General features: G+C 48.8%; 34 non-coding genes across 34 annotated transcripts; all 34 read left to right on the top strand.

The window, feature by feature from the left end:
* The first annotated feature begins 81 nt into the window (after positions 1–81).
* Positions 82–155, top strand: trnan-guu. Its single transcript has one exon. It is a non-coding gene; the product is annotated as a tRNA-Asn (tRNA).
* Positions 156–998: 843 nt separating this feature from the next.
* Positions 999–1072, top strand: trnan-guu. Its single transcript has one exon. It is a non-coding gene; the product is annotated as a tRNA-Asn (tRNA).
* Positions 1073–1674: 602 nt separating this feature from the next.
* Positions 1675–1748, top strand: trnan-guu. The gene has a single exon. It is a non-coding gene; the product is annotated as a tRNA-Asn (tRNA).
* A 455-nt stretch (positions 1749–2203) lies between these two features.
* On the top strand, positions 2204–2277 carry trnan-guu. Its single transcript has one exon. It is a non-coding gene; the product is annotated as a tRNA-Asn (tRNA).
* Positions 2278–2879: 602 nt separating this feature from the next.
* trnan-guu lies at positions 2880–2953 on the top strand. Its single transcript has one exon. It is a non-coding gene; the product is annotated as a tRNA-Asn (tRNA).
* Positions 2954–3120: 167 nt separating this feature from the next.
* Positions 3121–3194, top strand: trnan-guu. The gene has a single exon. It is a non-coding gene; the product is annotated as a tRNA-Asn (tRNA).
* Positions 3195–3796: 602 nt separating this feature from the next.
* trnan-guu lies at positions 3797–3870 on the top strand. Its single transcript has one exon. It is a non-coding gene; the product is annotated as a tRNA-Asn (tRNA).
* Positions 3871–4325: 455 nt separating this feature from the next.
* trnan-guu lies at positions 4326–4399 on the top strand. Its single transcript has one exon. It is a non-coding gene; the product is annotated as a tRNA-Asn (tRNA).
* Positions 4400–5242: 843 nt separating this feature from the next.
* Positions 5243–5316, top strand: trnan-guu. The gene has a single exon. It is a non-coding gene; the product is annotated as a tRNA-Asn (tRNA).
* Positions 5317–5918: 602 nt separating this feature from the next.
* Positions 5919–5992, top strand: trnan-guu. The gene has a single exon. It is a non-coding gene; the product is annotated as a tRNA-Asn (tRNA).
* A 455-nt stretch (positions 5993–6447) lies between these two features.
* trnan-guu lies at positions 6448–6521 on the top strand. Its single transcript has one exon. It is a non-coding gene; the product is annotated as a tRNA-Asn (tRNA).
* A 602-nt stretch (positions 6522–7123) lies between these two features.
* On the top strand, positions 7124–7197 carry trnan-guu. Its single transcript has one exon. It is a non-coding gene; the product is annotated as a tRNA-Asn (tRNA).
* A 167-nt stretch (positions 7198–7364) lies between these two features.
* Positions 7365–7438, top strand: trnan-guu. Its single transcript has one exon. It is a non-coding gene; the product is annotated as a tRNA-Asn (tRNA).
* Positions 7439–8040: 602 nt separating this feature from the next.
* Positions 8041–8114, top strand: trnan-guu. Its single transcript has one exon. It is a non-coding gene; the product is annotated as a tRNA-Asn (tRNA).
* A 455-nt stretch (positions 8115–8569) lies between these two features.
* Positions 8570–8643, top strand: trnan-guu. The gene has a single exon. It is a non-coding gene; the product is annotated as a tRNA-Asn (tRNA).
* A 602-nt stretch (positions 8644–9245) lies between these two features.
* On the top strand, positions 9246–9319 carry trnan-guu. Its single transcript has one exon. It is a non-coding gene; the product is annotated as a tRNA-Asn (tRNA).
* A 455-nt stretch (positions 9320–9774) lies between these two features.
* On the top strand, positions 9775–9848 carry trnan-guu. Its single transcript has one exon. It is a non-coding gene; the product is annotated as a tRNA-Asn (tRNA).
* Positions 9849–10450: 602 nt separating this feature from the next.
* trnan-guu lies at positions 10451–10524 on the top strand. The gene has a single exon. It is a non-coding gene; the product is annotated as a tRNA-Asn (tRNA).
* A 455-nt stretch (positions 10525–10979) lies between these two features.
* trnan-guu lies at positions 10980–11053 on the top strand. Its single transcript has one exon. It is a non-coding gene; the product is annotated as a tRNA-Asn (tRNA).
* A 602-nt stretch (positions 11054–11655) lies between these two features.
* On the top strand, positions 11656–11729 carry trnan-guu. The gene has a single exon. It is a non-coding gene; the product is annotated as a tRNA-Asn (tRNA).
* A 455-nt stretch (positions 11730–12184) lies between these two features.
* On the top strand, positions 12185–12258 carry trnan-guu. Its single transcript has one exon. It is a non-coding gene; the product is annotated as a tRNA-Asn (tRNA).
* A 602-nt stretch (positions 12259–12860) lies between these two features.
* Positions 12861–12934, top strand: trnan-guu. Its single transcript has one exon. It is a non-coding gene; the product is annotated as a tRNA-Asn (tRNA).
* Positions 12935–13389: 455 nt separating this feature from the next.
* Positions 13390–13463, top strand: trnan-guu. The gene has a single exon. It is a non-coding gene; the product is annotated as a tRNA-Asn (tRNA).
* A 602-nt stretch (positions 13464–14065) lies between these two features.
* On the top strand, positions 14066–14139 carry trnan-guu. The gene has a single exon. It is a non-coding gene; the product is annotated as a tRNA-Asn (tRNA).
* Positions 14140–14803: 664 nt separating this feature from the next.
* Positions 14804–14877, top strand: trnan-guu. The gene has a single exon. It is a non-coding gene; the product is annotated as a tRNA-Asn (tRNA).
* A 602-nt stretch (positions 14878–15479) lies between these two features.
* On the top strand, positions 15480–15553 carry trnan-guu. The gene has a single exon. It is a non-coding gene; the product is annotated as a tRNA-Asn (tRNA).
* A 455-nt stretch (positions 15554–16008) lies between these two features.
* On the top strand, positions 16009–16082 carry trnan-guu. The gene has a single exon. It is a non-coding gene; the product is annotated as a tRNA-Asn (tRNA).
* A 602-nt stretch (positions 16083–16684) lies between these two features.
* trnan-guu lies at positions 16685–16758 on the top strand. The gene has a single exon. It is a non-coding gene; the product is annotated as a tRNA-Asn (tRNA).
* A 167-nt stretch (positions 16759–16925) lies between these two features.
* On the top strand, positions 16926–16999 carry trnan-guu. The gene has a single exon. It is a non-coding gene; the product is annotated as a tRNA-Asn (tRNA).
* A 602-nt stretch (positions 17000–17601) lies between these two features.
* Positions 17602–17675, top strand: trnan-guu. Its single transcript has one exon. It is a non-coding gene; the product is annotated as a tRNA-Asn (tRNA).
* Positions 17676–17842: 167 nt separating this feature from the next.
* trnan-guu lies at positions 17843–17916 on the top strand. The gene has a single exon. It is a non-coding gene; the product is annotated as a tRNA-Asn (tRNA).
* Positions 17917–18518: 602 nt separating this feature from the next.
* trnan-guu lies at positions 18519–18592 on the top strand. The gene has a single exon. It is a non-coding gene; the product is annotated as a tRNA-Asn (tRNA).
* A 455-nt stretch (positions 18593–19047) lies between these two features.
* Positions 19048–19121, top strand: trnan-guu. The gene has a single exon. It is a non-coding gene; the product is annotated as a tRNA-Asn (tRNA).
* A 602-nt stretch (positions 19122–19723) lies between these two features.
* Positions 19724–19797, top strand: trnan-guu. Its single transcript has one exon. It is a non-coding gene; the product is annotated as a tRNA-Asn (tRNA).
* Positions 19798–20289: the final 492 nt, after the last annotated feature.

The raw sequence follows: 20289 nt of genomic DNA, 5'->3' as shown, positions 1-20289 counted from the left end.
TCTTGGAACTTGAGGTGCTTTTGTAAATCCCATAAAGTCTGAAATCACATTTCTGCAGCGTGAAATATTAGCTCCTTTTAAGTCTCTGTGGCGCAATTGGTTAGCGCGTTAGACTGTTAATCTAAAGGCTGGTGGTTCGAGCCCACCCAGGGACGACAGTTTTCCCTTCGTGCTTCTCATTCGTGTGAAAGGCCAATGTCCGGCCAGTGTTACGTTTCATGGATTCGGGCCCTGCTCACTTTCTGTAGTCGGCCGTTGACCCGCACTGCTCTCCCTCGTCGGAGCAAATTAGCCTGCTTTAGCACTGGAATTAGAAGCAGGAGCAAATCGTCAAATGTCTTTATTTGGACCACCCTTGGAAGGTGTGGGCCTTTTGTCAACCCTGTAGAGCCTGCTATCCTCCTTCATCAGAGCGACATTGTGCCTCTCTTTGCCGCTGCAGCTTTGCGTGTTACACTGTTAATCTAAAGGTTGGCGGTTGGATCTCACCCCCGGGGACGCTGTTATTCCGTTAGTGCTGCACATTGTTGTGAAACGGCTTTGACCGGCAAGTATTACGTAGCCCTTTTTTGGGCCTTCTTTGACCTGCACCGCTCTCCCTTGTCAGAGCTAACTAACATGCTTTAGAACTGGAATTTGAAGAGGTGCGATCGTCAAATGTTGCTATTTTGACCACATATGGAACCTGAGGTGGTTTTGTAAACCCTGTAGGGCCTGCTATCCCCGTTCATCAGAGCAACATATTCCTGTGCCCAGCGTCTCTGTGGCGCAATTGGTTAGCGCGTTAGACTGTTAATCTAAAGGTTGATGGTTCGAGCCCACCCAGGGACGAAGGTTTTCCGTTTGTGCTGCTCATACACGTGAAGCGGCTTTGAAACCCTGTAGAGCCTGCTATCTTGGCACGTTAAACTGCTGTTTCTTGGAACTTGAGGTGCTTTTGTAAATCCCATAAAGTCTGAAATCACATTTCTGCAGCGTGAAATATTAGCTCCTTTTAAGTCTCTGTGGCGCAATTGGTTAGCGCGTTAGACTGTTAATCTAAAGGCTGGTGGTTCGAGCCCACCCAGGGACGACAGTTTTCCCTTCGTGCTTCTCATTCGTGTGAAAGGCCAATGTCCGGCCAGTGTTACGTTTCATGGATTCGGGCCCTGCTCACTTTCTGTAGTCGGCCGTTGACCCGCACTGCTCTCCCTCGTCGGAGCAAATTAGCCTGCTTTAGCACTGGAATTAGAAGCAGGAGCAAATCGTCAAATGTCTTTATTTGGACCACCCTTGGAAGGTGTGGGCCTTTTGTCAACCCTGTAGAGCCTGCTATCCTCCTTCATCAGAGCGACATTGTGCCTCTCTTTGCCGCTGCAGCTTTGCGTGTTACACTGTTAATCTAAAGGTTGGCGGTTGGATCTCACCCCCGGGGACGCTGTTATTCCGTTAGTGCTGCACATTGTTGTGAAACGGCTTTGACCGGCAAGTATTACGTAGCCCTTTTTTGGGCCTTCTTTGACCTGCACCGCTCTCCCTTGTCAGAGCTAACTAACATGCTTTAGAACTGGAATTTGAAGAGGTGCGATCGTCAAATGTTGCTATTTTGACCACATATGGAACCTGAGGTGGTTTTGTAAACCCTGTAGGGCCTGCTATCCCCGTTCATCAGAGCACCATATTCCTGTACACAGCGTCTCTGTGGCGCAATTGGTTAGCGCGTTAGACTGTTAATCTAAAGGTTGGTGGTTCGAGCCCACCCAGGGACGAAGGTTTTCCGTTTGTGCTGCTCATACACGTGAAGCGGCTTTGAAACCCTGTAGAGCCTGCTATCTTGGCCCGTGTTACCTCACCACGATTTGGGCCTGCTTACTTTCTGTGGCCGATCGTGCTTTGAGTTGCCCTGCTCTCCCATGTCTGAGATAACTGGCATGCTTTAGCGCTGGAATTTCAAGCGCTGCGATTGTCAGATGTTGCTATTTTCACCACCCAATGCTATTCGAGGTGGTTCTGTAAACCCTTTAGAGCCCTATATCCCGCTTCATCACAATGAAACATCTGGCTGTTGTAGGTCTCTGTGGCGCAGTTGTTTAGCACGTTAAACTGCTGTTTCTTGGAACTTGAGGTGGTTTTGTAAATCCCATAAAGTAACTTGAGGTGCTTTTGTAAATCCCATAAAGTCTGAAATCACATTTCTGCAGCGTGAAATATTAGCTCCTTTTAAGTCTCTGTGGCGCAATTGGTTAGCGCGTTAGACTGTTAATCTAAAGGCTGGTGGTTCGAGCCCACCCAGGGACGACAGTTTTCCCTTCGTGCTTCTCATTCGTGTGAAAGGCCAATGTCCGGCCAGTGTTACGTTTCATGGATTCGGGCCCTGCTCACTTTCTGTAGTCGGCCGTTGACCCGCACTGCTCTCCCTCGTCGGAGCAAATTAGCCTGCTTTAGCACTGGAATTAGAAGCAGGAGCAAATCGTCAAATGTCTTTATTTGGACCACCCTTGGAAGGTGTGGGCCTTTTGTCAACCCTGTAGAGCCTGCTATCCTCCTTCATCAGAGCGACATTGTGCCTCTCTTTGCCGCTGCAGCTTTGCGTGTTACACTGTTAATCTAAAGGTTGGCGGTTGGATCTCACCCCCGGGGACGCTGTTATTCCGTTAGTGCTGCACATTGTTGTGAAACGGCTTTGACCGGCAAGTATTACGTAGCCCTTTTTTGGGCCTTCTTTGACCTGCACCGCTCTCCCTTGTCAGAGCTAACTAACATGCTTTAGAACTGGAATTTGAAGAGGTGCGATCGTCAAATGTTGCTATTTTGACCACATATGGAACCTGAGGTGGTTTTGTAAACCCTGTAGGGCCTGCTATCCCCGTTCATCAGAGCACCATATTCCTGTACACAGCGTCTCTGTGGCGCAATTGGTTAGCGCGTTAGACTGTTAATCTAAAGGTTGGTGGTTCGAGCCCACCCAGGGACGAAGGTTTTCCGTTTGTGCTGCTCATACACGTGAAGCGGCTTTGAAACCCTGTAGAGCCTGCTATCTTGGCACGTTAAACTGCTGTTTCTTGGAACTTGAGGTGCTTTTGTAAATCCCATAAAGTCTGAAATCACATTTCTGCAGCGTGAAATATTAGCTCCTTTTAAGTCTCTGTGGCGCAATTGGTTAGCGCGTTAGACTGTTAATCTAAAGGCTGGTGGTTCGAGCCCACCCAGGGACGACAGTTTTCCCTTCGTGCTTCTCATTCGTGTGAAAGGCCAATGTCCGGCCAGTGTTACGTTTCATGGATTCGGGCCCTGCTCACTTTCTGTAGTCGGCCGTTGACCCGCACTGCTCTCCCTCGTCGGAGCAAATTAGCCTGCTTTAGCACTGGAATTAGAAGCAGGAGCAAATCGTCAAATGTCTTTATTTGGACCACCCTTGGAAGGTGTGGGCCTTTTGTCAACCCTGTAGAGCCTGCTATCCTCCTTCATCAGAGCGACATTGTGCCTCTCTTTGCCGCTGCAGCTTTGCGTGTTACACTGTTAATCTAAAGGTTGGCGGTTGGATCTCACCCCCGGGGACGCTGTTATTCCGTTAGTGCTGCACATTGTTGTGAAACGGCTTTGACCGGCAAGTATTACGTAGCCCTTTTTTGGGCCTTCTTTGACCTGCACCGCTCTCCCTTGTCAGAGCTAACTAACATGCTTTAGAACTGGAATTTGAAGAGGTGCGATCGTCAAATGTTGCTATTTTGACCACATATGGAACCTGAGGTGGTTTTGTAAACCCTGTAGGGCCTGCTATCCCCGTTCATCAGAGCACCATATTCCTGTACACAGCGTCTCTGTGGCGCAATTGGTTAGCGCGTTAGACTGTTAATCTAAAGGTTGGTGGTTCGAGCCCACCCAGGGACGAAGGTTTTCCGTTTGTGCTGCTCATACACGTGAAGCGGCTTTGAAACCCTGTAGAGCCTGCTATCTTGGCCCGTGTTACCTCACCACGATTTGGGCCTGCTTACTTTCTGTGGCCGATCGTGCTTTGAGTTGCCCTGCTCTCCCATGTCTGAGATAACTGGCATGCTTTAGCGCTGGAATTTCAAGCGCTGCGATTGTCAGATGTTGCTATTTTCACCACCCAATGCTATTCGAGGTGGTTCTGTAAACCCTTTAGAGCCCTATATCCCGCTTCATCACAATGAAACATCTGGCTGTTGTAGGTCTCTGTGGCGCAGTTGTTTAGCACGTTAAACTGCTGTTTCTTGGAACTTGAGGTGGTTTTGTAAATCCCATAAAGTAACTTGAGGTGCTTTTGTAAATCCCATAAAGTCTGAAATCACATTTCTGCAGCGTGAAATATTAGCTCCTTTTAAGTCTCTGTGGCGCAATTGGTTAGCGCGTTAGACTGTTAATCTAAAGGCTGGTGGTTCGAGCCCACCCAGGGACGACAGTTTTCCCTTCGTGCTTCTCATTCGTGTGAAAGGCCAATGACCGGCCAGTGTTACGTTTCATGGATTCGGGCCCTGCTCACTTTCTGTAGTCGGCCGTTGACCCGCACTGCTCTCCCTCGTCGGAGCAAATTAGCCTGCTTTAGCACTGGAATTAGAAGCAGGAGCAAATCGTCAAATGTCTTTATTTGGACCACCCTTGGAAGGTGTGGGCCTTTTGTCAACCCTGTAGAGCCTGCTATCCTCCTTCATCAGAGCGACATTGTGCCTCTCTTTGCCGCTGCAGCTTTGCGTGTTACACTGTTAATCTAAAGGTTGGCGGTTGGATCTCACCCCCGGGGACGCTGTTATTCCGTTAGTGCTGCACATTGTTGTGAAACGGCTTTGACCGGCAAGTATTACGTAGCCCTTTTTTGGGCCTTCTTTGACCTGCACCGCTCTCCCTTGTCAGAGCTAACTAACATGCTTTAGAACTGGAATTTGAAGAGGTGCGATCGTCAAATGTTGCTATTTTGACCACATATGGAACCTGAGGTGGTTTTGTAAACCCTGTAGGGCCTGCTATCCCCGTTCATCAGAGCACCATATTCCTGTACACAGCGTCTCTGTGGCGCAATTGGTTAGCGCGTTAGACTGTTAATCTAAAGGTTGATGGTTCGAGCCCACCCAGGGACGAAGGTTTTCCGTTTGTGCTGCTCATACACGTGAAGCGGCTTTGAAACCCTGTAGAGCCTGCTATCTTGGCACGTTAAACTGCTGTTTCTTGGAACTTGAGGTGCTTTTGTAAATCCCATAAAGTCTGAAATCACATTTCTGCAGCGTGAAATATTAGCTCCTTTTAAGTCTCTGTGGCGCAATTGGTTAGCGCGTTAGACTGTTAATCTAAAGGCTGGTGGTTCGAGCCCACCCAGGGACGACAGTTTTCCCTTCGTGCTTCTCATTCGTGTGAAAGGCCAATGTCCGGCCAGTGTTACGTTTCATGGATTCGGGCCCTGCTCACTTTCTGTAGTCGGCCGTTGACCCGCACTGCTCTCCCTCGTCGGAGCAAATTAGCCTGCTTTAGCACTGGAATTAGAAGCAGGAGCAAATCGTCAAATGTCTTTATTTGGACCACCCTTGGAAGGTGTGGGCCTTTTGTCAACCCTGTAGAGCCTGCTATCCTCCTTCATCAGAGCGACATTGTGCCTCTCTTTGCCGCTGCAGCTTTGCGTGTTACACTGTTAATCTAAAGGTTGGCGGTTGGATCTCACCCCCGGGGACGCTGTTATTCCGTTAGTGCTGCACATTGTTGTGAAACGGCTTTGACCGGCAAGTATTACGTAGCCCTTTTTTGGGCCTTCTTTGACCTGCACCGCTCTCCCTTGTCAGAGCTAACTAACATGCTTTAGAACTGGAATTTGAAGAGGTGCGATCGTCAAATGTTGCTATTTTGACCACATATGGAACCTGAGGTGGTTTTGTAAACCCTGTAGGGCCTGCTATCCCCGTTCATCAGAGCACCATATTCCTGTACACAGCGTCTCTGTGGCGCAATTGGTTAGCGCGTTAGACTGTTAATCTAAAGGTTGGTGGTTCGAGCCCACCCAGGGACGAAGGTTTTCCGTTTGTGCTGCTCATACACGTGAAGCGGCTTTGAAACCCTGTAGAGCCTGCTATCTTGGCCCGTGTTACCTCACCACGATTTGGGCCTGCTTACTTTCTGTGGCCGATCGTGCTTTGAGTTGCCCTGCTCTCCCATGTCTGAGATAACTGGCATGCTTTAGCGCTGGAATTTCAAGCGCTGCGATTGTCAGATGTTGCTATTTTCACCACCCAATGCTATTCGAGGTGGTTCTGTAAACCCTTTAGAGCCCTATATCCCGCTTCATCACAATGAAACATCTGGCTGTTGTAGGTCTCTGTGGCGCAGTTGTTTAGCACGTTAAACTGCTGTTTCTTGGAACTTGAGGTGGTTTTGTAAATCCCATAAAGTAACTTGAGGTGCTTTTGTAAATCCCATAAAGTCTGAAATCACATTTCTGCAGCGTGAAATATTAGCTCCTTTTAAGTCTCTGTGGCGCAATTGGTTAGCGCGTTAGACTGTTAATCTAAAGGCTGGTGGTTCGAGCCCACCCAGGGACGACAGTTTTCCCTTCGTGCTTCTCATTCGTGTGAAAGGCCAATGTCCGGCCAGTGTTACGTTTCATGGATTCGGGCCCTGCTCACTTTCTGTAGTCGGCCGTTGACCCGCACTGCTCTCCCTCGTCGGAGCAAATTAGCCTGCTTTAGCACTGGAATTAGAAGCAGGAGCAAATCGTCAAATGTCTTTATTTGGACCACCCTTGGAAGGTGTGGGCCTTTTGTCAACCCTGTAGAGCCTGCTATCCTCCTTCATCAGAGCGACATTGTGCCTCTCTTTGCCGCTGCAGCTTTGCGTGTTACACTGTTAATCTAAAGGTTGGCGGTTGGATCTCACCCCCGGGGACGCTGTTATTCCGTTAGTGCTGCACATTGTTGTGAAACGGCTTTGACCGGCAAGTATTACGTAGCCCTTTTTTGGGCCTTCTTTGACCTGCACCGCTCTCCCTTGTCAGAGCTAACTAACATGCTTTAGAACTGGAATTTGAAGAGGTGCGATCGTCAAATGTTGCTATTTTGACCACATATGGAACCTGAGGTGGTTTTGTAAACCCTGTAGGGCCTGCTATCCCCGTTCATCAGAGCACCATATTCCTGTACACAGCGTCTCTGTGGCGCAATTGGTTAGCGCGTTAGACTGTTAATCTAAAGGTTGGTGGTTCGAGCCCACCCAGGGACGAAGGTTTTCCGTTTGTGCTGCTCATACACGTGAAGCGGCTTTGAAACCCTGTAGAGCCTGCTATCTTGGCACGTTAAACTGCTGTTTCTTGGAACTTGAGGTGCTTTTGTAAATCCCATAAAGTCTGAAATCACATTTCTGCAGCGTGAAATATTAGCTCCTTTTAAGTCTCTGTGGCGCAATTGGTTAGCGCGTTAGACTGTTAATCTAAAGGCTGGTGGTTCGAGCCCACCCAGGGACGACAGTTTTCCCTTCGTGCTTCTCATTCGTGTGAAAGGCCAATGTCCGGCCAGTGTTACGTTTCATGGATTCGGGCCCTGCTCACTTTCTGTAGTCGGCCGTTGACCCGCACTGCTCTCCCTCGTCGGAGCAAATTAGCCTGCTTTAGCACTGGAATTAGAAGCAGGAGCAAATCGTCAAATGTCTTTATTTGGACCACCCTTGGAAGGTGTGGGCCTTTTGTCAACCCTGTAGAGCCTGCTATCCTCCTTCATCAGAGCGACATTGTGCCTCTCTTTGCCGCTGCAGCTTTGCGTGTTACACTGTTAATCTAAAGGTTGGCGGTTGGATCTCACCCCCGGGGACGCTGTTATTCCGTTAGTGCTGCACATTGTTGTGAAACGGCTTTGACCGGCAAGTATTACGTAGCCCTTTTTTGGGCCTTCTTTGACCTGCACCGCTCTCCCTTGTCAGAGCTAACTAACATGCTTTAGAACTGGAATTTGAAGAGGTGCGATCGTCAAATGTTGCTATTTTGACCACATATGGAACCTGAGGTGGTTTTGTAAACCCTGTAGGGCCTGCTATCCCCGTTCATCAGAGCACCATATTCCTGTACACAGCGTCTCTGTGGCGCAATTGGTTAGCGCGTTAGACTGTTAATCTAAAGGTTGGTGGTTCGAGCCCACCCAGGGACGAAGGTTTTCCGTTTGTGCTGCTCATACACGTGAAGCGGCTTTGAAACCCTGTAGAGCCTGCTATCTTGGCCCGTGTTACCTCACCACGATTTGGGCCTGCTTACTTTCTGTGGCCGATCGTGCTTTGAGTTGCCCTGCTCTCCCATGTCTGAGATAACTGGCATGCTTTAGCGCTGGAATTTCAAGCGCTGCGATTGTCAGATGTTGCTATTTTCACCACCCAATGCTATTCGAGGTGGTTCTGTAAACCCTTTAGAGCCCTATATCCCGCTTCATCACAATGAAACATCTGGCTGTTGTAGGTCTCTGTGGCGCAGTTGTTTAGCACGTTAAACTGCTGTTTCTTGGAACTTGAGGTGGTTTTGTAAATCCCATAAAGTAACTTGAGGTGCTTTTGTAAATCCCATAAAGTCTGAAATCACATTTCTGCAGCGTGAAATATTAGCTCCTTTTAAGTCTCTGTGGCGCAATTGGTTAGCGCGTTAGACTGTTAATCTAAAGGCTGGTGGTTCGAGCCCACCCAGGGACGACAGTTTTCCCTTCGTGCTTCTCATTCGTGTGAAAGGCCAATGACCGGCCAGTGTTACGTTTCATGGATTCGGGCCCTGCTCACTTTCTGTAGTCGGCCGTTGACCCGCACTGCTCTCCCTCGTCGGAGCAAATTAGCCTGCTTTAGCACTGGAATTAGAAGCAGGAGCAAATCGTCAAATGTCTTTATTTGGACCACCCTTGGAAGGTGTGGGCCTTTTGTCAACCCTGTAGAGCCTGCTATCCTCCTTCATCAGAGCGACATTGTGCCTCTCTTTGCCGCTGCAGCTTTGCGTGTTACACTGTTAATCTAAAGGTTGGCGGTTGGATCTCACCCCCGGGGACGCTGTTATTCCGTTAGTGCTGCACATTGTTGTGAAACGGCTTTGACCGGCAAGTATTACGTAGCCCTTTTTTGGGCCTTCTTTGACCTGCACCGCTCTCCCTTGTCAGAGCTAACTAACATGCTTTAGAACTGGAATTTGAAGAGGTGCGATCGTCAAATGTTGCTATTTTGACCACATATGGAACCTGAGGTGGTTTTGTAAACCCTGTAGGGCCTGCTATCCCCGTTCATCAGAGCACCATATTCCTGTACACAGCGTCTCTGTGGCGCAATTGGTTAGCGCGTTAGACTGTTAATCTAAAGGTTGGTGGTTCGAGCCCACCCAGGGACGAAGGTTTTCCGTTTGTGCTGCTCATACACGTGAAGCGGCTTTGAAACCCTGTAGAGCCTGCTATCTTGGCCCGTGTTACCTCACCACGATTTGGGCCTGCTTACTTTCTGTGGCCGATCGTGCTTTGAGTTGCCCTGCTCTCCCATGTCTGAGATAACTGGCATGCTTTAGCGCTGGAATTTCAAGCGCTGCGATTGTCAGATGTTGCTATTTTCACCACCCAATGCTATTCGAGGTGGTTCTGTAAACCCTTTAGAGCCCTATATCCCGCTTCATCACAATGAAACATCTGGCTGTTGTAGGTCTCTGTGGCGCAGTTGTTTAGCACGTTAAACTGCTGTTTCTTGGAACTTGAGGTGGTTTTGTAAATCCCATAAAGTAACTTGAGGTGCTTTTGTAAATCCCATAAAGTCTGAAATCACATTTCTGCAGCGTGAAATATTAGCTCCTTTTAAGTCTCTGTGGCGCAATTGGTTAGCGCGTTAGACTGTTAATCTAAAGGCTGGTGGTTCGAGCCCACCCAGGGACGACAGTTTTCCCTTCGTGCTTCTCATTCGTGTGAAAGGCCAATGTCCGGCCAGTGTTACGTTTCATGGATTCGGGCCCTGCTCACTTTCTGTAGTCGGCCGTTGACCCGCACTGCTCTCCCTCGTCGGAGCAAATTAGCCTGCTTTAGCACTGGAATTAGAAGCAGGAGCAAATCGTCAAATGTCTTTATTTGGACCACCCTTGGAAGGTGTGGGCCTTTTGTCAACCCTGTAGAGCCTGCTATCCTCCTTCATCAGAGCGACATTGTGCCTCTCTTTGCCGCTGCAGCTTTGCGTGTTACACTGTTAATCTAAAGGTTGGCGGTTGGATCTCACCCCCGGGGACGCTGTTATTCCGTTAGTGCTGCACATTGTTGTGAAACGGCTTTGACCGGCAAGTATTACGTAGCCCTTTTTTGGGCCTTCTTTGACCTGCACCGCTCTCCCTTGTCAGAGCTAACTAACATGCTTTAGAACTGGAATTTGAAGAGGTGCGATCGTCAAATGTTGCTATTTTGACCACATATGGAACCTGAGGTGGTTTTGTAAACCCTGTAGGGCCTGCTATCCCCATTCATCAGAGCACCATATTCCTGTACACAGCGTCTCTGTGGCGCAATTGGTTAGCGCGTTAGACTGTTAATCTAAAGGTTGGTGGTTCGAGCCCACCCAGGGACGAAGGTTTTCCGTTTGTGCTGCTCATACACGTGAAGCGGCTTTGAAACCCTGTAGAGCCTGCTATCTTGGCCCGTGTTACCTCACCACGATTTGGGCCTGCTTACTTTCTGTGGCCGATCGTGCTTTGAGTTGCCCTGCTCTCCCATGTCTGAGATAACTGGCATGCTTTAGCGCTGGAATTTCAAGCGCTGCGATTGTCAGATGTTGCTATTTTCACCACCCAATGCTATTCGAGGTGGTTCTGTAAACCCTTTAGAGCCCTATATCCCGCTTCATCACAATGAAACATCTGGCTGTTGTAGGTCTCTGTGGCGCAGTTGTTTAGCACGTTAAACTGCTGTTTCTTGGAACTTGAGGTGGTTTTGTAAATCCCATAAAGTAACTTGAGGTGCTTTTGTAAATCCCATAAAGTCTGAAATCACATTTCTGCAGCGTGAAATATTAGCTCCTTTTAAGTCTCTGTGGCGCAATTGGTTAGCGCGTTAGACTGTTAATCTAAAGGCTGGTGGTTCGAGCCCACCCAGGGACGACAGTTTTCCCTTCGTGCTTCTCATTCGTGTGAAAGGCCAATGACCGGCCAGTGTTACGTTTCATGGATTCGGGCCCTGCTCACTTTCTGTAGTCGGCCGTTGACCCGCACTGCTCTCCCTCGTCGGAGCAAATTAGCCTGCTTTAGCACTGGAATTAGAAGCAGGAGCAAATCGTCAAATGTCTTTATTTGGACCACCCTTGGAAGGTGTGGGCCTTTTGTCAACCCTGTAGAGCCTGCTATCCTCCTTCATCAGAGCGACATTGTGCCTCTCTTTGCCGCTGCAGCTTTGCGTGTTACACTGTTAATCTAAAGGTTGGCGGTTGGATCTCACCCCCGGGGACGCTGTTATTCCGTTAGTGCTGCACATTGTTGTGAAACGGCTTTGACCGGCAAGTATTACGTAGCCCTTTTTTGGGCCTTCTTTGACCTGCACCGCTCTCCCTTGTCAGAGCTAACTAACATGCTTTAGAACTGGAATTTGAAGAGGTGCGATCGTCAAATGTTGCTATTTTGACCACATATGGAACCTGAGGTGGTTTTGTAAACCCTGTAGGGCCTGCTATCCCCGTTCATCAGAGCACCATATTCCTGTACACAGCGTCTCTGTGGCGCAATTGGTTAGCGCGTTAGACTGTTAATCTAAAGGTTGGTGGTTCGAGCCCACCCAGGGACGAAGGTTTTCCGTTTGTGCTGCTCATACACGTGAAGCGGCTTTGAAACCCTGTAGAGCCTGCTATCTTGGCCCGTGTTACCTCACCACGATTTGGGCCTGCTTACTTTCTGTGGCCGATCGTGCTTTGAGTTGCCCTGCTCTCCCATGTCTGAGATAACTGGCATGCTTTAGCGCTGGAATTTCAAGCGCTGCGATTGTCAGATGTTGCTATTTTCACCACCCAATGCTATTCGAGGTGGTTCTGTAAACCCTTTAGAGCCCTATATCCCGCTTCATCACAATGAAACATCTGGCTGTTGTAGGTCTCTGTGGCGCAGTTGTTTAGCACGTTAAACTGCTGTTTCTTGGAACTTGAGGTGGTTTTGTAAATCCCATAAAGTAACTTGAGGTGCTTTTGTAAATCCCATAAAGTCTGAAATCACATTTCTGCAGCGTGAAATATTAGCTCCTTTTAAGTCTCTGTGGCGCAATTGGTTAGCGCGTTAGACTGTTAATCTAAAGGCTGGTGGTTCGAGCCCACCCAGGGACGACAGTTTTCCCTTCGTGCTTCTCATTCGTGTGAAAGGCCAATGTCCGGCCAGTGTTACGTTTCATGGATTCGGGCCCTGCTCACTTTCTGTAGTCGGCCGTTGACCCGCACTGCTCTCCCTCGTCGGAGCAAATTAGCCTGCTTTAGCACTGGAATTAGAAGCAGGAGCAAATCGTCAAATGTCTTTATTTGGACCACCCTTGGAAGGTGTGGGCCTTTTGTCAACCCTGTAGAGCCTGCTATCCTCCTTCATCAGAGCGACATTGTGCCTCTCTTTGCCGCTGCAGCTTTGCGTGTTACACTGTTAATCTAAAGGTTGGCGGTTGGATCTCACCCCCGGGGACGCTGTTATTCCGTTAGTGCTGCACATTGTTGTGAAACGGCTTTGACCGGCAAGTATTACGTAGCCCTTTTTTGGGCCTTCTTTGACCTGCACCGCTCTCCCTTGTCAGAGCTAACTAACATGCTTTAGAACTGGAATTTGAAGAGGTGCGATCGTCAAATGTTGCTATTTTGACCACATATGGAACCTGAGGTGGTTTTGTAAACCCTGTAGGGCCTGCTATCCCCGTTCATCAGAGCACCATATTCCTGTACACAGCGTCTCTGTGGCGCAATTGGTTAGCGCGTTAGACTGTTAATCTAAAGGTTGGTGGTTCGAGCCCACCCAGGGACGAAGGTTTTCCGTTTGTGCTGCTCATACACGTGAAGCGGCTTTGAAACCCTGTAGAGCCTGCTATCTTGGCCCGTGTTACCTCACCACGATTTGGGCCTGCTTACTTTCTGTGGCCGATCGTGCTTTGAGTTGCCCTGCTCTCCCATGTCTGAGATAACTGGCATGCTTTAGCGCTGGAATTTCAAGCGCTGCGATTGTCAGATGTTGCTATTTTCACCACCCAATGCTATTCGAGGTGGTTCTGTAAACCCTTTAGAGCCCTATATCCCGCTTCATCACAATGAAACATCTGGCTGTTGTAGGTCTCTGTGGCGCAGTTGTTTAGCACGTTAAACTGCTGTTTCTTGGAACTTGAGGTGGTTTTGTAAATCCCATAAAGTAACTTGAGGTGCTTTTGTAAATCCCATAAAGTCTGAAATCACATTTCTGCAGCGTGAAATATTAGCTCCTTTTAAGTCTCTGTGGCGCAATTGGTTAGCGCGTTAGACTGTTAATCTAAAGGCTGGTGGTTCGAGCCCACCCAGGGACGACAGTTTTCCCTTCGTGCTTCTCATTCGTGTGAAAGGCCAATGTCCGGCCAGTGTTACGTTTCATGGATTCGGGCCCTGCTCACTTTCTGTAGTCGGCCGTTGACCCGCACTGCTCTCCCTCGTCGGAGCAAATTAGCCTGCTTTAGCACTGGAATTAGAAGCAGGAGCAAATCGTCAAATGTCTTTATTTGGACCACCCTTGGAAGGTGTGGGCCTTTTGTCAACCCTGTAGAGCCTGCTATCCTCCTTCATCAGAGCGACATTGTGCCTCTCTTTGCCGCTGCAGCTTTGCGTGTTACACTGTTAATCTAAAGGTTGGCGGTTGGATCTCACCCCCGGGGACGCTGTTATTCCGTTAGTGCTGCACATTGTTGTGAAACGGCTTTGACCGGCAAGTATTACGTAGCCCTTTTTTGGGCCTTCTTTGACCTGCACCGCTCTCCCTTGTCAGAGCTAACTAACATGCTTTAGAACTGGAATTTGAAGAGGTGCGATCGTCAAATGTTGCTATTTTGACCACATATGGAACCTGAGGTGGTTTTGTAAACCCTGTAGGGCCTGCTATCCCCGTTCATCAGAGCACCATATTCCTGTACACAGCGTCTCTGTGGCGCAATTGGTTAGCGCGTTAGACTGTTAATCTAAAGGTTGGTGGTTCGAGCCCACCCAGGGACGAAGGTTTTCCGTTTGTGCTGCTCATACACGTGAAGCGGCTTTGAAACCCTGTAGAGCCTGCTATCTTGGCCCGTGTTACCTCACCACGATTTGGGCCTGCTTACTTTCTGTGGCCGATCGTGCTTTGAGTTGCCCTGCTCTCCCATGTCTGAGATAACTGGCATGCTTTAGCGCTGGAATTTCAAGCGCTGCGATTGTCAGATGTTGCTATTTTCACCACCCAATGCTATTCGAGGTGGTTCTGTAAACCCTTTAGAGCCCTATATCCCGCTTCATCACAATGAAACATCTGGCTGTTGTAGGTCTCTGTGGCGCAGTTGTTTAGCACGTTAAACTGCTGTTTCTTGGAACTTGAGGTGGTTTTGTAAATCCCATAAAGTAACTTGAGGTGCTTTTGTAAATCCCATAAAGTCTGAAATCACATTTCTGCAGCGTGAAATATTAGCTCCCTTTAAGTCTCTGTAATCTAAAGGTTGGTGGTTCGAGCCCACCCAGGGACGAAGGTTTTCCGTTTGTGCTGCTCATACACGTGAAGCGGCTTTGAAACCCTGTAGAGCCTGCTATCTTGGCACGTTAAACTGCTGTTTCTTGGAACTTGAGGTTTTGTAAATCCCATAAAGTCTGAAATCACATTTCTGCAGCGTGAAATATTAGCTCCTTTTAAGTCTCTGTGGCGCAATTGGTTAGCGCGTTAGACTGTTAATCTAAAGGCTGGTGGTTCGAGCCCACCCAGGGACGACAGTTTTCCCTTCGTGCTTCTCATTCGTGTGAAAGGCCAATGTCCGGCCAGTGTTACGTTTCATGGATTCGGGCCCTGCTCACTTTCTGTAGTCGGCCGTTGACCCGCACTGCTCTCCCTCGTCGGAGCAAATTAGCCTGCTTTAGCACTGGAATTAGAAGCAGGAGCAAATCGTCAAATGTCTTTATTTGGACCACCCTTGGAAGGTGTGGGCCTTTTGTCAACCCTGTAGAGCCTGCTATCCTCCTTCATCAGAGCGACATTGTGCCTCTCTTTGCCGCTGCAGCTTTGCGTGTTACACTGTTAATCTAAAGGTTGGCGGTTGGATCTCACCCCCGGGGACGCTGTTATTCCGTTAGTGCTGCACATTGTTGTGAAACGGCTTTGACCGGCAAGTATTACGTAGCCCTTTTTTGGGCCTTCTTTGACCTGCACCGCTCTCCCTTGTCAGAGCTAACTAACATGCTTTAGAACTGGAATTTGAAGAGGTGCGATCGTCAAATGTTGCTATTTTGACCACATATGGAACCTGAGGTGGTTTTGTAAACCCTGTAGGGCCTGCTATCCCCGTTCATCAGAGCACCATATTCCTGTACACAGCGTCTCTGTGGCGCAATTGGTTAGCGCGTTAGACTGTTAATCTAAAGGTTGGTGGTTCGAGCCCACCCAGGGACGAAGGTTTTCCGTTTGTGCTGCTCATACACGTGAAGCGGCTTTGAAACCCTGTAGAGCCTGCTATCTTGGCCCGTGTTACCTCACCACGATTTGGGCCTGCTTACTTTCTGTGGCCGATCGTGCTTTGAGTTGCCCTGCTCTCCCATGTCTGAGATAACTGGCATGCTTTAGCGCTGGAATTTCAAGCGCTGCGATTGTCAGATGTTGCTATTTTCACCACCCAATGCTATTCGAGGTGGTTCTGTAAACCCTTTAGAGCCCTATATCCCGCTTCATCACAATGAAACATCTGGCTGTTGTAGGTCTCTGTGGCGCAGTTGTTTAGCACGTTAAACTGCTGTTTCTTGGAACTTGAGGTGGTTTTGTAAATCCCATAAAGTAACTTGAGGTGCTTTTGTAAATCCCATAAAGTCTGAAATCACATTTCTGCAGCGTGAAATATTAGCTCCTTTTAAGTCTCTGTGGCGCAATTGGTTAGCGCGTTAGACTGTTAATCTAAAGGCTGGTGGTTCGAGCCCACCCAGGGACGACAGTTTTCCCTTCGTGCTTCTCATTCGTGTGAAAGGCCAATGTCCGGCCAGTGTTACGTTTCATGGATTCGGGCCCTGCTCACTTTCTGTAGTCGGCCGTTGACCCGCACTGCTCTCCCTCGTCGGAGCAAATTAGCCTGCTTTAGCACTGGAATTAGAAGCAGGAGCAAATCGTCAAATGTCTTTATTTGGACCACCCTTGGAAGGTGTGGGCCTTTTGTCAACCCTGTAGAGCCTGCTATCCTCCTTCATCAGAGCGACATTGTGCCTCTCTTTGCCGCTGCAGCTTTGCGTGTTACACTGTTAATCTAAAGGTTGGCGGTTGGATCTCACCCCCGGGGACGCTGTTATTCCGTTAGTGCTGCACATTGTTGTGAAACGGCTTTGACCGGCAAGTATTACGTAGCCCTTTTTTGGGCCTTCTTTGACCTGCACCGCTCTCCCTTGTCAGAGCTAACTAACATGCTTTAGAACTGGAATTTGAAGAGGTGCGATCGTCAAATGTTGCTATTTTGACCACATATGGAACCTGAGGTGGTTTTGTAAACCCTGTAGGGCCTGCTATCCCCGTTCATCAGAGCACCATATTCCTGTACACAGCGTCTCTGTGGCGCAATTGGTTAGCGCGTTAGACTGTTAATCTAAAGGTTGGTGGTTCGAGCCCACCCAGGGACGAAGGTTTTCCGTTTGTGCTGCTCATACACGTGAAGCGGCTTTGAAACCCTGTAGAGCCTGCTATCTTGGCACGTTAAACTGCTGTTTCTTGGAACTTGAGGTGCTTTTGTAAATCCCATAAAGTCTGAAATCACATTTCTGCAGCGTGAAATATTAGCTCCTTTTAAGTCTCTGTGGCGCAATTGGTTAGCGCGTTAGACTGTTAATCTAAAGGCTGGTGGTTCGAGCCCACCCAGGGACGACAGTTTTCCCTTCGTGCTTCTCATTCGTGTGAAAGGCCAATGTCCGGCCAGTGTTACGTTTCATGGATTCGGGCCCTGCTCACTTTCTGTAGTCGGCCGTTGACCCGCACTGCTCTCCCTCGTCGGAGCAAATTAGCCTGCTTTAGCACTGGAATTAGAAGCAGGAGCAAATCGTCAAATGTCTTTATTTGGACCACCCTTGGAAGGTGTGGGCCTTTTGTCAACCCTGTAGAGCCTGCTATCCTCCTTCATCAGAGCGACATTGTGCCTCTCTTTGCCGCTGCAGCTTTGCGTGTTACACTGTTAATCTAAAGGTTGGCGGTTGGATCTCACCCCCGGGGACGCTGTTATTCCGTTAGTGCTGCACATTGTTGTGAAACGGCTTTGACCGGCAAGTATTACGTAGCCCTTTTTTGGGCCTTCTTTGACCTGCACCGCTCTCCCTTGTCAGAGCTAACTAACATGCTTTAGAACTGGAATTTGAAGAGGTGCGATCGTCAAATGTTGCTATTTTGACCACATATGGAACCTGAGGTGGTTTTGTAAACCCTGTAGGGCCTGCTATCCCCGTTCATCAGAGCACCATATTCCTGTACACAGCGTCTCTGTGGCGCAATTGGTTAGCGCGTTAGACTGTTAATCTAAAGGTTGGTGGTTCGAGCCCACCCAGGGACGAAGGTTTTCCGTTTGTGCTGCTCATACACGTGAAGCGGCTTTGAAACCCTGTAGAGCCTGCTATCTTGGCACGTTAAACTGCTGTTTCTTGGAACTTGAGGTGCTTTTGTAAATCCCATAAAGTCTGAAATCACATTTCTGCAGCGTGAAATATTAGCTCCTTTTAAGTCTCTGTGGCGCAATTGGTTAGCGCGTTAGACTGTTAATCTAAAGGCTGGTGGTTCGAGCCCACCCAGGGACGACAGTTTTCCCTTCGTGCTTCTCATTCGTGTGAAAGGCCAATGTCCGGCCAGTGTTACGTTTCATGGATTCGGGCCCTGCTCACTTTCTGTAGTCGGCCGTTGACCCGCACTGCTCTCCCTCGTCGGAGCAAATTAGCCTGCTTTAGCACTGGAATTAGAAGCAGGAGCAAATCGTCAAATGTCTTTATTTGGACCACCCTTGGAAGGTGTGGGCCTTTTGTCAACCCTGTAGAGCCTGCTATCCTCCTTCATCAGAGCGACATTGTGCCTCTCTTTGCCGCTGCAGCTTTGCGTGTTACACTGTTAATCTAAAGGTTGGCGGTTGGATCTCACCCCCGGGGACGCTGTTATTCCGTTAGTGCTGCACATTGTTGTGAAACGGCTTTGACCGGCAAGTATTACGTAGCCCTTTTTTGGGCCTTCTTTGACCTGCACCGCTCTCCCTTGTCAGAGCTAACTAACATGCTTTAGAACTGGAATTTGAAGAGGTGCGATCGTCAAATGTTGCTATTTTGACCACATATGGAACCTGAGGTGGTTTTGTAAACCCTGTAGGGCCTGCTATCCCCGTTCATCAGAGCAACATATTCCTGTACACAGCGTCTCTGTGGCGCAATTGGTTAGCGCGTTAGACTGTTAATCTAAAGGTTGGTGGTTCGAGCCCACCCAGGGACGAAGGTTTTCCGTTTGTGCTGCTCATACACGTGAAGCGGCTTTGAAACCCTGTAGAGCCTGCTATCTTGGCCCGTGTTACCTCACCACGATTTGGGCCTGCTTACTTTCTGTGGCCGATCGTGCTTTGAGTTGCCCTGCTCTCCCATGTCTGAGATAACTGGCATGCTTTAGCGCTGGAATTTCAAGCGCTGCGATTGTCAGATGTTGCTATTTTCACCACCCAATGCTATTCGAGGTGGTTCTGTAAACCCTTTAGAGCCCTATATCCCGCTTCATCACAATGAAACATCTGGCTGTTGTAGGTCTCTGTGGCGCAGTTGTTTAGCACGTTAAACTGCTGTTTCTTGGAACTTGAGGTGGTTTTGTAAATCCCATAAAGTAACTTGAGGTGCTTTTGTAAATCCCATAAAGTCTGAAATCACATTTCTGCAGCGTGAAATATTAGCTCCTTTTAAGTCTCTGTGGCGCAATTGGTTAGCGCGTTAGACTGTTAATCTAAAGGCTGGTGGTTCGAGCCCACCCAGGGACGACAGTTTTCCCTTCGTGCTTCTCATTCGTGTGAAAGGCCAATGACCGGCCAGTGTTACGTTTCATGGATTCGGGCCCTGCTCACTTTCTGTAGTCGGCCGTTGACCCGCACTGCTCTCCCTCGTCGGAGCAAATTAGCCTGCTTTAGCACTGGAATTAGAAGCAGGAGCAAATCGTCAAATGTCTTTATTTGGACCACCCTTGGAAGGTGTGGGCCTTTTGTCAACCCTGTAGAGCCTGCTATCCTCCTTCATCAGAGCGACATTGTGCCTCTCTTTGCCGCTGCAGCTTTGCGTGTTACACTGTTAATCTAAAGGTTGGCGGTTGGATCTCACCCCCGGGGACGCTGTTATTCCGTTAGTGCTGCACATTGTTGTGAAACGGCTTTGACCGGCAAGTATTACGTAGCCCTTTTTTGGGCCTTCTTTGACCTGCACCGCTCTCCCTTGTCAGAGCTAACTAACATGCTTTAGAACTGGAATTTGAAGAGGTGCGATCGTCAAATGTTGCTATTTTGACCACATATGGAACCTGAGGTGGTTTTGTAAACCCTGTAGGGCCTGCTATCCCCATTCATCAGAGCACCATATTCCTGTACCCAGCGTCTCTGTGGCGCAATTGGTTAGCGCGTTAGACTGTTAATCTAAAGGTTGGTGGTTCGAGCCCACCCAGGGACGAAGGTTTTCCGTTTGTGCTGCTCATACACGTGAAGCGGCTTTGAAACCCTGTAGAGCCTGCTATCTTGGCCCGTGTTACCTCACCACGATTTGGGCCTGCTTACTTTCTGTGGCCGATCGTGCTTTGAGTTGCCCTGCTCTCCCATGTCTGAGATAACTGGCATGCTTTAGCGCTGGAATTTCAAGCGCTGCGATTGTCAGATGTTGCTATTTTCACCACCCAATGCTATTCGAGGTGGTTCTGTAAACCCTTTAGAGCCCTATATCCCGCTTCATCACAATGAAACATCTGGCTGTTGTAGGTCTCTGTGGCGCAGTTGTTTAGCACGTTAAACTGCTGTTTCTTGGAACTTGAGGTGGTTTTGTAAATCCCATAAAGTAACTTGAGGTGCTTTTGTAAATCCCATAAAGTCTGAAATCACATTTCTGCAGCGTGAAATATTAGCTCCTTTTAAGTCTCTGTAATCTAAAGGTTGGTGGTTCGAGCCCACC

This window comes from Esox lucius, chromosome 24 (genome assembly GCF_011004845.1).
Source record: "Esox lucius isolate fEsoLuc1 chromosome 24, fEsoLuc1.pri, whole genome shotgun sequence".
Lineage (NCBI taxonomy): Eukaryota > Metazoa > Chordata > Actinopteri > Esociformes > Esocidae > Esox > Esox lucius.
This window is presented reverse-complemented; position numbering and strand designations above follow the sequence as displayed.